The sequence below is a fragment of the Acipenser ruthenus genome, unplaced genomic scaffold, assembly GCF_902713425.1.
Source record: "Acipenser ruthenus unplaced genomic scaffold, fAciRut3.2 maternal haplotype, whole genome shotgun sequence".
In the NCBI taxonomy this organism is placed as follows: Eukaryota; Metazoa; Chordata; class Actinopteri; order Acipenseriformes; family Acipenseridae; genus Acipenser; species Acipenser ruthenus.
In genome coordinates, this window is record NW_026708571.1 from 17,079 (window position 1) to 31,914 (window position 14,836).

Consider the following 14,836-nt stretch of genomic DNA (forward strand, 5'->3'; position numbering starts at 1 on the left):
TTAAATCTGAAAGTACTGGTGTAATGGTATTTTCAGGTACCCGGTAAAAAGTGGTACGCAGCTTAGCCTACTGTGTTTGCTTTCGCGTGCCTAAACAATGTAAACTTCTGATAAGAAGGAAAAGTGCCCATTCAAATCTGGTACGTTATGTTGTTTTCGGTCTTTTACATCATTTTAAATTGAATTTATCATATTTTCTAGTCTTTTACATGTAATTTATCATATTGTTCCACCATTAAGAAAATAGTATGGTCTTTTTGTATTTTGTAGTTTAATGTATTATATTTTTCAGTCATTTACATCGTTGTTAATGTAATTGATCATATTTTTCCACCTTTAAGGAAATAGTTTGTGAATATTTATCATATGCAATACAGTGGGTCTAGTACATTTTTTTACACGTGCAACTTTGCGGTGGACTTCTCATTTTGTATTGTTAGTTGTGATTTTTTTCTCTTGTTTTTAGAGTAATTGATTGTTTGCAAAAAAATAATGATTTCCATTACACGAGAGTAGATGTTAAAACTTCATGCTGATTTGAACTCGGCTCTCGTCAAGATAAGCACCAACTAAGACGTAGCTTTACAGTAAACTAATGTGATCCATATGTGTCTCCATCCATTTACGTTTCCTTCCATATGATGATGTAGATATCCTTCTGTCTGGTGTTAATGGCTGAAGTGTAATGCTGGCTCCAGGGATCAGCTTATTTTGCCTCCCTGGCCCATCAGCACACACAACGGCTGCGATGCTGGCTCCGGGGATCAACCACAGTGCGGCCTCCCCAGTGCATCAGCATGACAACCGTCTGGATTGAGCTAAGTAGGGTACATCTCTGGGGTTTTCAAGTGGGCACCTTCCATCCTCAGTGTTTCGTCGACTAGCCCACGACACCTCAAGAGGGCTCGACGGTGATTCTGGCATCCCAGCATCACCCCCCTCCGTCCCCCACTCAACTCAGCCCAGCTTACTTACCTGTACATCAGCGTTTCTTTCTTTCTATTGTGCTTGAGATCCCCAGCCAGAATCTTTCCGTCTCAACCACAGCCAGTTGCTGCTCCTCTCTGCTGCTTCAGATAAGTTCTTCACTGTGCGACGCAACTCTTGGCCACTGAATCCGACGTCTCTGAGAAACCGGGTTGTAGAGTGTGCCACAAATCCTCGACAACCCACTTCCACTGGGTAAACCCGAACTCTCCATCCTCGCTGTTCCGCTTCAGTGGCTAGTTGAGCATACCGCAGTTTCTTCCTCTCATACGCCTCATCTACAGCATCCTCCCATGGCACTGTTAACTCTACCAGGTGAACAAAGCGTGCTGATCCAGACCACAAGACAATATCTGGTCAAAGGTTAGTGGTGGCAATCTCAGGTGGAAAAATAAGCCGTTGACCAACATCTGCCAGCATTTTCCAGTCTCTAGCAGCTTCCAGTTGTCCTGGGCGAGGATTGGTTTTAACACCTTTTCTTGGTGGTTGCTCTCCTGGGCGGAGGAATGTTGTCTTTTGTGTGTAATGTTTTGATGGAACAGGTGACAACTTATTGGTCATATTACGCTTGTCTTCCAATGCTAAGGCCAAACATCGCAGCACCTGGTCATGGCGCCAAGTAAACCGTCCTTGGCTAAGAGCCACCTTACATCCTGTCAAAATGTGCCTTAATGTTGCAGGTGATGAACACAAAGGACATGAGGGATCCTCTCCTACCCAGAGGTTTAGGTTCTGTGGTGATGGGAGAACATCATATGTTGACCTGATGAGGAAACTGATCCTGCTCTGTTCCATTGACCATAGGTCTTGCCAGCCAATCTTGCGTTGTTCCACACTCTCCCATCTCATCCATTCTCCCTGCTTGGCCTGGGAAATGGCCTTTATACACCTCATCCTCTCCTCCTGCTTTTGCACCTCGTTGACTACCAGCTTCCTCCTTTGAGCTGGGGCTGCCTTGTGCCATGTAGGAGGAGCTGAACTGAAACCAAGACCCCCTCTTCCATGCTGAACTTGCCCCATGATATCACCAATTTGAAGGGCAGCCTTTGCATCTTCCACAGCTTTCTTTGCCGCCCACTTTCTTCCAGTTTTCAACACAGGTGCTGCCTCCCTTACACATTTATCGCGTGACTCTACTAATGTCATTTCCAGTCTGACCTTGGCGCACTTAAACTCCTCGGTTAGAGCAGAGACTGGTAGCTGCAGTATTCCTTTACCATAAAGTCCCACTCTGCTGAGGCAGCGTGGAACTCCCAACCATTTCCTGATGTATGAACTGATTAAAGCTTCCAGCTTCTCTACTGTTGTCAAAGAAACCTCATACACAGTCAGTGGCCACAGCAACCTCGGCAGTAGACCAAACTGAAAGCACCAGAGTTTTAGTTTACCTGGTAGAGCGCAGCTGTCTATGCTCTTCAACCCTTCCACTGCTTGTTGTCTAACTTCTCCCACACGAACTGTGTCCTTTAGATCCCCGTCGTACCATCTCCCAAGACTCTTCACTGGCTTCTCAGACACTGTTGGTATTGCCTCACCATTAATGAAGAATGTTTTATCTACTACTTTGCCTTTAATTATAGAGATGCTCCTTGATTTAGTGGGCTTGAATTGCATTCGTGCCCATTCAATGTTATTGGTTAATTTGCCCAATAATCGATTAGTGCAGGCTACTGTTGTAGTCATGGTTGTCATGTCATCCATGTATGCTCGAATTGGTGGTAGTCGCATTCCAGAAGCCAAGCGCTCTCCTCCTACTACCCATTTTGATGCCCTAATGATTACTTCCATTGCCATGGCTTTTTGTATTGAAGTGTCAATGAAGCAGTTCTTTAATAGGTAAGCTGACAATCTCTGAGCAATAATGCTGAAGAAAATCTTGCCTTCTACGTTTAATAGGGAAATGGGACGAAACTGACTGATGCTTGTAGAATCTTTTTTTTTTAGGTATAAAGACTCCACCTGCTCGGCGCCATGCTCTTGGTACAACCTGTTTTTCCCATGCCACTTTCATCAATTTCGACAGAATTCGTAGAACTCCTGAAGCACTCTTGTACACTCTGTATGGAACTCCATTAGGCCCTGGAGATGATGAAGCCCTTGCTTTTTTCACAGCTTGCTCTATTTCTTTCCACTTAGGTGCACAGTCCTCCATTTGGTATTCTGGTGGATTGATAGGTGGGATGTCTGACGGAATTGACATAGGCTCCTGCCTTTTTGAATCTGTATGTGTTTCCTCCAAATATCTCTCCAGCTCAACCTTAGATGCTTTTAGTGTGCCATTCTTCTCACTGGTGAATAACTTCTTTACAAATTTGAATGGGTCTTTATAAAAGTTAGCTCTCGCACGCTCCTTCTTTTTGTAGCGTTTCCGTAGGCGCTCAGCTCTGCGCAATGTTGCAAGCTTATCTTTTATGACCCTTTGTAAGAGATTGAGTCCCTCCTTCTGACTTTGTTCTGCTCTTCTCCATTGGTTCCTCAGCTGTCTCCTTTCTCTAACTAAGCGTTCAATCTCCTGCTGCCGTCTAGACTTTCCAGGAATAGTTTGTACTTTTTCCTTCCTTTTTTCAACTCCAAACCTCTCACTTCCATATGCGTAGATGATGTCCCCAAATTTATCCAGCTTCTTTTCAACTGTTCCACTTAATCTTTCCAATGCAACGCAGAGATCTGTGTTTACTGTGTCCCATGCAGTTTTCTCACAAGCTCTTGGCCATTTAACTCCAGGCTTGTGCCCGTTGAGGTTCTTTTCTCTCTTATGCTGGTTTGTCTGACCGGGTTCACAAGGATCATTAGGTTCATCACTAACTGTGTCCATGCAAGTCCTCCTCACATCTATGACAGGGGTGCTGATATCCTGCGAACTGTGGTTTGCTTCCTGTCGCTGGATTTCATTCGACTGACTTGACTGACTTCGTATGAAGTACTGATCAATGCGAGGCCCTTGTCCCTTCTCCCTCAAGCATTTCATTCTTCCTTGATGAATCTTCAAACCCCTGACCGTTGTCGCCTTGCTCCAGCCGCAGACACAAACCTGGAGTTCCATGTCTTTGTTAACTGCAGATCTTGAACTAGTCTTTTGTGAAGTACTCTCCATACTCATATCCGTTTCCGTTCCTAAGTCGTTAACCGTGTTGTCCAACGTTGAGTCATCTTCCGCCCCCGCTCTCGCAGACTCTAGGGGTATTTTTCTCTTTAATTTCTTAGAAGCCTTGGGCGGGTGTCTCCAGCATCCTGTAAACACAGAGCTAGATACTGCCGACAAGGGTAGCTAACCCTTACCAGCCCCAATGGGGTCTCTTTCCTCCTGTCAGCTGTCTCTCCAGGCTGTCACAAGGTCTTTCCCTTGTTGCCAGCTGCACTATAAATTAATGCTAAATGTACCTCTGTTTAACAATAGGAAAACACCCATCACAACAACCGTCTTGCCCGTCTCCAAACGTGTTCCTGCCTCTGATGCCTTGACCAGACTGCACGCAGCTACCTCCAGACCCTCATCTCTCCCTACACCTCCACTCGACCTCTCCGCCTGCACTAGAAGACTAGCTCTACCTCCGCTACGCTCCCCTGCCTCCAGAGCCCGCTCCTTCTCCACCCTTGCTCCGCAGTGCTGGAATGACCTTCCTACAGATGTCAGGACTGCCCAGTCCCTGACCACATTCCGGCGCCTCCTTAAGACTCACCTCTTCAAACAGCACCTGTAGAACTCCTCTGTTTGTATCCTGGGACACTATCACCCTTCATGTAAATGTGCTTTATTTTGCTCTTATCTGCCCCCTATTTTACTGCATTTAATCCTGTACTTCAGAATACTGTAATCTGCCAAGTGTTTAACCTGTAGTACTTTGTATTTAATCACATCCTGATGTAACTATCACTATTTAATCATATCCTGATGTAACTATCACTATTATCTGCTGTATTATTGAATTGTGGTTTGTCACACTTGTACTTTGCTTGAACAAAAGTTATTGTATTTCTTGCTCTTATTGTATTACTTGTATTGTAACACTTGAAATGTATTTGCTTACGATTGTAAGTCGCCCTGGATAAGGGCGTCTGCTAAGAAATAAATAATAATAATAATAATAAACCCAGTCACAGCTCAGCTCTTTCTCTTGCATTTGTTTTTTTCCCGTATAGAGAGAGAAAAAGAAAAAGACAAAGAGAGAGAGAGAGAGAGAATATTACATTGATTATCGTGAATGAAACCTTGCCTTGTCTGACTTCCCTGGTTACATTTTTGACTCCTGACCCTTTGACTACCTGATCCGGCTTTGATTCTTTTTCGTACGACTTCCTGATTTGGCTTTGACCTTGCAGCACGACTACCTTTGTAGCACTAATTTGCTGCCTGCTGCTCTTAATTGAGTATCAGAATACCTGGCCAGGTTAAGTTAATTCTCTATTCAATTGCTAAATAAGTAATTTTGTCCTCGTTTCTAGTGGGCCTTTCAGATTCATAAGGTAAAACTTAGGTGAAGCTATATCAATTTACTGTCAGTTTTTGGTAAGGGGTTTATCTCTGCACTGGTCTCTCATGTTTTAACTGAATGATCTTTTCCTAAATTTCCACATGGAAGTTCTAATTAGTCAGGTGTTGCTAATTGCCTTGGCAAAGGGCTTATTGAGCTTATCATTGTCTAAGTATCTTAATTGGGAGCTCTTTAAATATGGCTATTACTTCCTGGGAAGGGGGTGGTTCCTTTTTGGGTGTGGCTTTGTGTGGATGCAGAGTGTTTGGAGGAAAGAGCAGGGTTTTTTGCAGAAGGTTGCTGTCTATAAAAGAGAGATCGGGAAGCAATGATCGGTTGGTTGTTAGAAACAGTGTATTTTTTCTAATCTGCCAGTTGGAAAGTAACCAGTTATCTAATCTCCTGCCCAATGGAAATTATCTACATCATTCAAATTGTTTATTTTTTATCCTAAGAGCAACAACGGTGACTAATCCATTTATTAACCAAAATCATCACTTTTTGTCTCCTTACCTGGTTGGAAACGCCAAACTCGACAGGACCAAGGAAGAACTGGGTGAGATCCCCTGATGGGGAGGAATCTTATTTTTCCACTGCTGGATTATCTGTTTTGTTCTGACTGTTTGGGATTATAATCATTTTTGGTTTATCGATCGGGGTTTAACGAGCACCTCGCATAGAAGTCTCATTTTGTTTTTTTGTTGTTTTTTTTTGTTTTGTGTTTAAACTGTTCTAGCTTAACCTGTATTCTCAATATGGACCTGATATAACAGCTTGGGACTTTTAAAGTATTGCTTGTGGTTGTTTCATGGACATTTGTTTTCTATAAGGACTGCCTGATGGACTCTGTGATAAGCACTTTAATCAACATGGGCATGTTAGGCTGTACATTTACTAAACGCTTGATCTGTCCTATATGATTAGTATTAATGTGGCCTCTGCTGAACATTTGTGAATGGTCCAAATGCTGTCTGATAAACTTATGTACACCAAATGTTTGATACCTCTGTTGACAAGTATAATATTCCACACATATTCAATAACATCTGCTATGTGAATTCTGGTGCTGTCTTCTGATTTAATTTTCTTAATATTTTCTATGTGTTGTAAACAATCCTGCCTTACCCAGCAATTTTTCTTGGTTCTGTCGCGCAATACTACTGCTTTGGAGAGTTTATATTGTTCAGGGTAGTTTACTTGTAATTCCGTCACAAAATACTAGTTATTGGACGTTGCTTAAGGATTGGGTTTGTTACACCTTGACTGATCGAACGAAGACCGGACCCAACACTGAACATGGATTTATCTACCTCTTCTTCTTCCGACCCCAAGAATCCATGGAACATCCCGATACCTCCTGCGCTACCTTCTTCCTTTGTTTCCGCCCCTGACCCAGTGAGTTCCAAAACGACAGGATCCCTTCCCTGCCCAGCTTTTCTTTAAGGACTGGCCCATCACCAGACTATTAAAAGCATTAGTTGATAAGGACATCCAAATTCTACCTGGAAGCAATCGGACCGCATAATTTTTACTTTTGTCTGAGTCTCAGCAAAGTGTCTCAGCAAAGCCCATTTTTTCCACTCGCCACCCTGCCCCTGCTCGCTCAGCAGCAGCGTCAAATGCATACGTCACCAGCCCAGAGCCACCTGCAAGTATAGCAGAAACCCAGCAGCTACCTACAGCTGAAGATGGTATGGCAGACCTGCATCAAATTATGAACGACATGAAGCAGTTTATGCAGCCGTTTGCAAACACTTTGTCTGCAATCAACACTCGTCTAGATGGTATAGACAATCACTCCACCATCATTGCAGTTCCTCCTTCCGCCTCTGATGTGCCAATTTCTGTAACCAGGCAAGTTTGCAATAATTTCAATGTTTCAGTCTGTTCCACCCCATTCTGCAGGTTCCTGCATGTTTGCAGCTTTTGCGGGGACGCGTATTCCAAGACCACCTGCCCAGCCAAATGACAATCAGCACTTTTCCAGTCTGCACCCCCATCAACATCCCAGATAGGCAATTCATTACTTATGTAATTGACGACCTGCAGTCTGGTTTCTCCACTGACCTTTCTAATCTGCCCTCTGTCCCATTCACATGCAAAAATCTTCGTTCTGCTTCCTCAGAGTCCAGAATCAGCAAGTCTCTAATTTAAGCCGAGATGGTCAAAGGATTCATGGCCGGCCCCTTCCCAGCTCCACCGTTCCCTGTCTCCAGGATTAGCCCCATCGAATAGCAACCCGCAAAATATCGGGGAAAAAAGCACCTAATCGATCTTTCCACCACGAGTTCCACTTAGTCTCAGTGCTAATTCCCCACAATCAGTTCTCCCTGCATTACATTACAGTTTCCGACACTAATTAAATCTATTAAATCCATTAAAGCAGCAGGCCACGCCGCATGGCTCAGAAAAGCGGATATTTCAGATGCTTTTAAAGTCATGCCCATTCATCCCTCCCTCCCTACAGGTAGCCAAGTTCCACAGCTTTGTTCCAGCAGCAGCCCCTCCAAATCCCACCATTCCAGCAGCTCATCTTCAATTAAACCAACCCTCTCCAGCCTCCTCCTATCGGCAAGATCCTATATGTTAGCAGCCCTCTCTCCAGCCACTCTTTCCCCTTACGCAACAGACTTGGGGCAACTTTCTCCACCTTCTGCACTCAGAACAGGATATCCCGCACACCCTTTAATTAAAACTGGATCATAGCTCTCATCATTCATGCTCGGGACACACTGCATTCATCTCCAACCTCTATAAAAACCTACATTTCAGGAATTCAATTCCACTTCCTCAGCATGTCCATCCACTCACCGACCCTTCTCTCCATCACAGCAGTGCGCCTGGCACTCCGAGGAATCAGCAAGAGCCTCCCCCCTGAATCTCCTTCCAGACTCCCCATAACCACCGATATCCTCAATATCCTGATATCAATTCTCAGGTCAGGGTGTTTTCAATCCATTCGACGACATCGTCATGGAAGCGGTGTGCCTAACCGCCGCCTTTTGGATTTTTGAGAAGTTCAGAATTCGCAGTCCCCTCATCTAGTTTCCCAGCCATAGGCATCCGCTCCTGCGACCTCTCTCTAGTTACAGATCTACATTACATCCTGTTCCAGAGAGCATCCAAGACAGACCAACTCCGCCAAGGTCAATTCATCCAAATATCAAAGGTAGACTCTCCTGTCTGCCCTTTCTCCTCTAACTAAGTTCATATCTATTAAAATACCTTTCAGTTCCTTAGACCCCCTCTTCATTGATTGATCCAAAAGCATCATTACCAGACACTGGTTCTCTTCCCACCTCTCCGCTCTCGTCACCAGAGCAGGTCTTTCTCCCCAGTTCTACATCACACACTCCTTCAGGATTGGTGCAGCCTCTTCAGCAGCCAGAGCCCGCATCAGCCATCACCTGATCAAGATCATGGGCATTGGTCCCCTTCAGCAGTTAACTCCTACATCCGATTGCTGCCATCTGATATCACTCACCAGTCTATAGCTAACATGCCCGGAGTGGGGGGCGCCCTCTCTGCCAGGGCCACCAGAGGTTTTCCCCTTAATAGAAGGGTTTTTGTCCTCTCTGCCAAGCGGATGGCCGACACATAGCTTGTTCCATTAACCATCTATTTTAGTTATTTTGTTTGTCAATGTTGGTCTCTTCTTGCTTTTATGTTATACATTGGCAAGCTGTCTTTGTTTGTCTTCACAGGTGCGGGTTCAGCAGAGTCCATCTTTTGGGAGGGATAGCAAGTCTCACTTCCACGACCTAGAGTTCCAGTAGGACTCTCCGCCCCATCCTTTTCTTTCTCCCCTGTCTAGGGCCAAGTCTCCAATCCTAAGTTGCAAAAAACACTCCCTTCCTCTCGCAGCCCTGGCTCCCGCCCCATGAAATAGTTAATAACATTACTTACCACTTACATTACTTAACATTATTTACCACTTTTTTATTTTAAATAAATGTGTAGCACTTATTTATGCTTTTGTAATATATTAAATCTTAAAAGCAAGGTCAGTCGTTCATTCCAAACCCTGGGTCTCTGCACTGACCGATATGTAAAGCAGCTTTAAACCCTTGTTTATGGCCACAGTCATAGGATGCACTTTTGAAGTCTTCTTTGTCAGCATTTTTACTGAAAAAATCGTTAGTCTTCTTAAAGTAATACTGTAGTATGTAATATACGTTCCTAATGTTCTCTTCATTGCATCACAAGGACAACTGAATAAAATCAGACAAGTTGGTGGGACATGTATGCAGTGTTGCCAGACCCACCACCCACCCCCCAAAAAAACACTGTCTAGATGAATGCAAGAAAACCTTTAGAATTTACACTAATACCTCTAGGACAAAAATAACACTGTGTAACAATTTTTTTTTTTTTTTTGGTTCCTGGGTAGTAAGTGTTATTTCCTAATTGCTTATGCCTCAAAAGTATAGAAAATGGCTATTATTCCCCACAAACTTTGCTTTTGTGACCAGGACAGTGATATTTTGAAATTTACCTATTTCCAATGAGGAAACGGGTGAATTTGTGTCTTTTCGTTCACATAAAGTCAGAAAAAAGCAACATATAAATCCAAATTAACATGTATTTATACTAAAGTAATACAAACATGACTACAAAAGATTTAGAAGTGAGTAGTTTTTCGAGATTTACGATTATACTGTAAATCACTTTCACGAATCAGCCCCCAAATGTAGTCTCCCATCATGTTCTCGTTATACTGTCCTTGGTAGCAGCGTTCAAAGTCCAGTATATCCTGGTGGAAGCGCTCGCCTTGCTCCTCCGAGTACGCTCCCATGTTCTCCTTGAATTCATCAAGATGAGAATCAAGGATATGGACTTTGAGGGACATCCTACAGCCCATTGTGCCGTAGTTCTTCACCAGAGTCTCAACCAGCTCCACATAGTTTTCGGCCTTGTGATTGCCCAGGAAGCCCCGAACCACTGCGACAAAGCTGTTCCAAGCCGCTTTCTCCTTACTAGTGAGCTTCTTGGGGAATTCATTGCATTCCAGGATCTTCTTTATCTGTGGTCCGACGAAGACACCGGCTTTGACCTTTGCCTCAGACAGCTTAGGGAAGAAGTCTTGAAGGTACTTGAAGGCTGCCGACTCCTTATCTAGAGCTCTGACAAATTGTTTCATAAGGTCCAATTTGATGTGCAGTGGTGGCATCAGCACCTTCCGGGGGTCCCAGCCGTACTCATCATACTTCAAGGCGTCCAGCAAGGTCTTGATACTGTTGTAATCCTCTTTGAGGTGCACCGAGTGAGCCAAGGGAAGAGACGGGTACTTGTTACCATTATGGAGCAGCACGGCTTTGAGGCTCCTGGATGAGCTGTCAATGAAGGACAGTATAACGAGAACATGATGGGAGACTACATTTGGGGGCTGATTTGTGAAAGTGATTTACAGTATAATCGTAAATCTCGAAAAACTACTCACTTCTAAATCTTTTGTAGTCATTTTTGTATTACTTTAGTATAAATACATGTTAATTTGGATTCATATGTTTTTTTCTGAATTCGCCCGTTTTCTCATTGGAAATAGGTAAATTTCAAAATATCACTCCTGGTCACAAAAGCAAAGTTTGTGGGGAATAATAGCCATTTTCTATACTTTTGAGGCATAAGCAATTAGGAAATAACACTACTACCCAGGAACAAAAATTGTGTTACTAGTGTAATTTAGTATGAGGGCTGAAGTTCCTGTTTTTCTAATTGTAAACACAAACAATTAGGCTGGTGAAATGTTCAATATATACTGAATTTAGTAAAAGACAAATAATACAAGTAGCACTGAAATCCAGCTTTAAATAATATTAGAAGTACATCATATTAAGTCCTATTACAGTAGATTCTTGTTAATTATTATTATTTATTTCTTAGCAGACCCTCTTATCCAGGGCGACTTACAATCGTAAGCAAATACATTTCAAGTGTTACAATACAAGTAATACAATAAGAGCAAGAAATACAATAACTTTTGTTCAAGCAAAGCACAAGTGTGACAAACCACAATTCAATAATACAGCAGATAATAGTGATAGTTACATCAGGATATGATTAAATAGTGATAGTTACATCAGGATATGATTAAATACAAAGTACTACAGGTTAAACACTTGGCAGATTACAGTATTCTGAAGTACAGGATTAAATGCAGTAAAATAGGGGGCAGATAAGAGCAAAATAAAGCACATTTACATGAATACACATGCATAGCAATTATCAGTAACATATACAGTGTAATACATTTAATTGTATTTAATTACATAAAATTGTTCTGAAAACATGTGTTCCTTATTCTGGTTAAATAAATATGTATGTTATTGGTTTGGTTAAATGCATAAACTGTGAGGCACGGGTATCTACTGCCTGTGCATTTTCATAAGAAATGTGCTACACTTTTTTAAAAAGTTAACAGGAATATGCAATGATCATGTATGCAATTAATTGGAATGCACTGTACGTGTATATTTCTTAAACCTCTGCACATCCACCATCTTAGTAAAGGAAGGACTTGCACATTATGAATAAACATTAGGGAACAAAATGTTTTCAGACAGGAAATTATATCTTTAAAAAAACATCTGCCCGTTTACCCGTTACCGTTACCTCCAGATTGCCCTGAGCAGAAACGTAAAACTTCTAGCTCTGGAGGGAAAATCTGCATGTGTGACCTGACTTACAAACATTTCAAATATGCGCCAGTTATCAGAGACTCCAATTTGGAGTGTACCATCAAAACTGGTGTGTAGGGAATCAGACACTGATTTTTTTTGTTCCTAGTGCCTATTCAACAGAAAGACTAATTCGATTTCCCCATGGAAAATAGATCGCTTCATTGGTGCCCTGGCACCGAAATGAGACCAGTCGGGCGCCATATAAGCATTTTTATAACAAATTGGGAAAGATTCTTAAGTCAAGTCAATGTTTTCCCTTTAGAAAAAAGTACCAGCGCTTTCTGGCTCTATTACAACTAAATTAACTTTCTCTGCAACCAGTACTAGGGCCCCACCTGTGCCCCTCACTCAAATTAATTGTAGCACAGACCTGACCTACTGCACATAAAGTGATCTTGTAATGTTGTGGCAGATAAAGTAAATCTACTCTGGAGAAAAGCTATAGAAGGTCAGAGGTCGTGGCTGCCAACAGGCATGATGTCACCAAATACCCGCCATCTTAGTAAAGGAAGGACTTGCACATTATGAAAAAAAAGCTTGTTTCAGACAGAAAAAAACCCTCAAGAAAATCCGCTAAAATTAAAAATGTACCTTTTAAAAAAAAAAAAAAAAAAAAAAAAAAACTCAACCCCCCCAAAAAGCCAATTTCTTACCTCTAGAGTGCCCTGAGCAGAAACATAAAACCTCTAGATCTGTTAACACTGGCTGTTGGGAAGCTTCATTGCACTTGTAAGATAGGACAGTATCATGTTCTCATCTGTTCTGGCTCACATTTAAGTATACTGTTTTTTTGTTTTTTGTTTTTTTCCTTCACAGGAGCTAGGAGTTTCACTTATCCATGCTGAAAATTCCAGTAGATGGTTACGAACAAGAGTTGTTAATTGGAGCAAACAATTACTGGTTGACCATACAATTAATGTGTGTTGAAAACAATTGAATGACAAAAAGTGATCTCTAAATTCACTGTTTTTTAACCAGCTAGTAACCAGCAAAACGACCTTGATTTTGGCATGCTTTTTGCTATCTTGCAATATGCTTTGATTTTACAGTACGTCTTTGTTCTTTAACCTTGTTTTACTTGCTATAGTATGTTTTACCTGATTATTACTGCATGACACATTTATAAGATTGTTGTATATTTCACAATCGCACCCATCAAATCAGATACATAAATTCCTCAATATATATTGAATTTACGTATTTTAATTTCATGCAATACAGTCTCAGATTTTTTTTTTTATCTTTTGCTCTTTCAGGGTTTGAGTATGTTTAGTCCCACTTACTAACCTAATGTTCTGTTCTGCAGAAAATGTGGAGACAATAATAGCCAGTATCATGAAGCCCTTTAAATGTGTTTCAGTTTTTTTTTCTCAAATAAATCCCATTGAAATAATCTGTAGGACATGATTTTGTGAAGCAACCCAGCCCTTTGACCAAAGGATTTTATAAGGCATACAGACAGGTAAGTGTTAGCTAACATATATAATTGATAAAGCTGGTTATGTCGTGTTATAAGATAAACGATGCTCTGAAAAATTTAAAACCTTGTAAAATGTATGTGTGTCAGAACATGATATTTTGGGCATGGATAAGTAATGTATTTAAACCCATATTGTTTTTTCCCTCCCTACCCGGGCAGCGCTCAGCCAATTGTGCGCCGCCCCCTAGGAACTCCCGGTTACGGTTGGCTGTGACATAGCCTGGATTCGAACCTGCGATCTCCAGGCTATATCCTGCACTCCGCGCGGAGCGCCTTTACTGGATGCGCCACTCGGGAGCCATTTGATTGCATAGGGAGACAAGCTGGGGAAAGTCCCTTGATAGCACGTTGTAAATTAACAATGCACTTGACCAATCATCCAGCATGGCAGCAATGCAAGATGAGATAGAGATCTTGCTTGTAATAGTGCATGATGGTTCAAGGAACTATGACATTGCCCTATACTGACAGCATGATATGTATTTTACAATTAATGTAGGTGCCACTCCGGTCACCTTCCCCCAAAAGAACGAGGCCACCTAAGCCTCCCCCACCTTGCAGATCTAAACCATCCAGCGCTCAGGTAAGAAAAAAAACCCTTCTCACCTAAAGATAGGGGGAAACCTTAGGGAATCCGTGGCCCAGGGTTACCCTTCCTCCGGGTTCTAAAATGACACTTCAATACTTCGAAATTAGTCACATAGTTTATTGTTATAATAAGTCAGAGACATTCTTTCGAATAATAATAATAATAATTCATTTCTTAGCAGACGCCCTTATCCAGGGCGACTTACAAGATATCACATTATTTTTACATACAATTACCCATTTATACAGTTGGGTTTTTACTGGAGCAATCTAGGTAAAGTACCTTGCTCAAGGATACAGCAGCAGTGTCCCCACCGGGGATTGAACCCATGACCCTCCGGTCAAGAGTCCAGAGCCCTAACCACTACTCCACACTGCTGCCCGTAGAGTTCATATGCGTCTGAAGTCCATCTCCCCATAGCCTTGATTAGGTGTGGAGTAATGTTCCTGGAAGCAGCAGAATTTGCAGTGCCGATCCTGAACGAATGTCCAGAGCAGTTGTCGGGAGCAAGACCAGCACAAAGGAGACACAGATGAAGGTGGTCACAGAACCAGTTCCTGGACACGACTTTCCCTTCTGGTGTGAGAAACAGGGGATCCTGATTGCTGGCTGTCGGACGCATTGACAG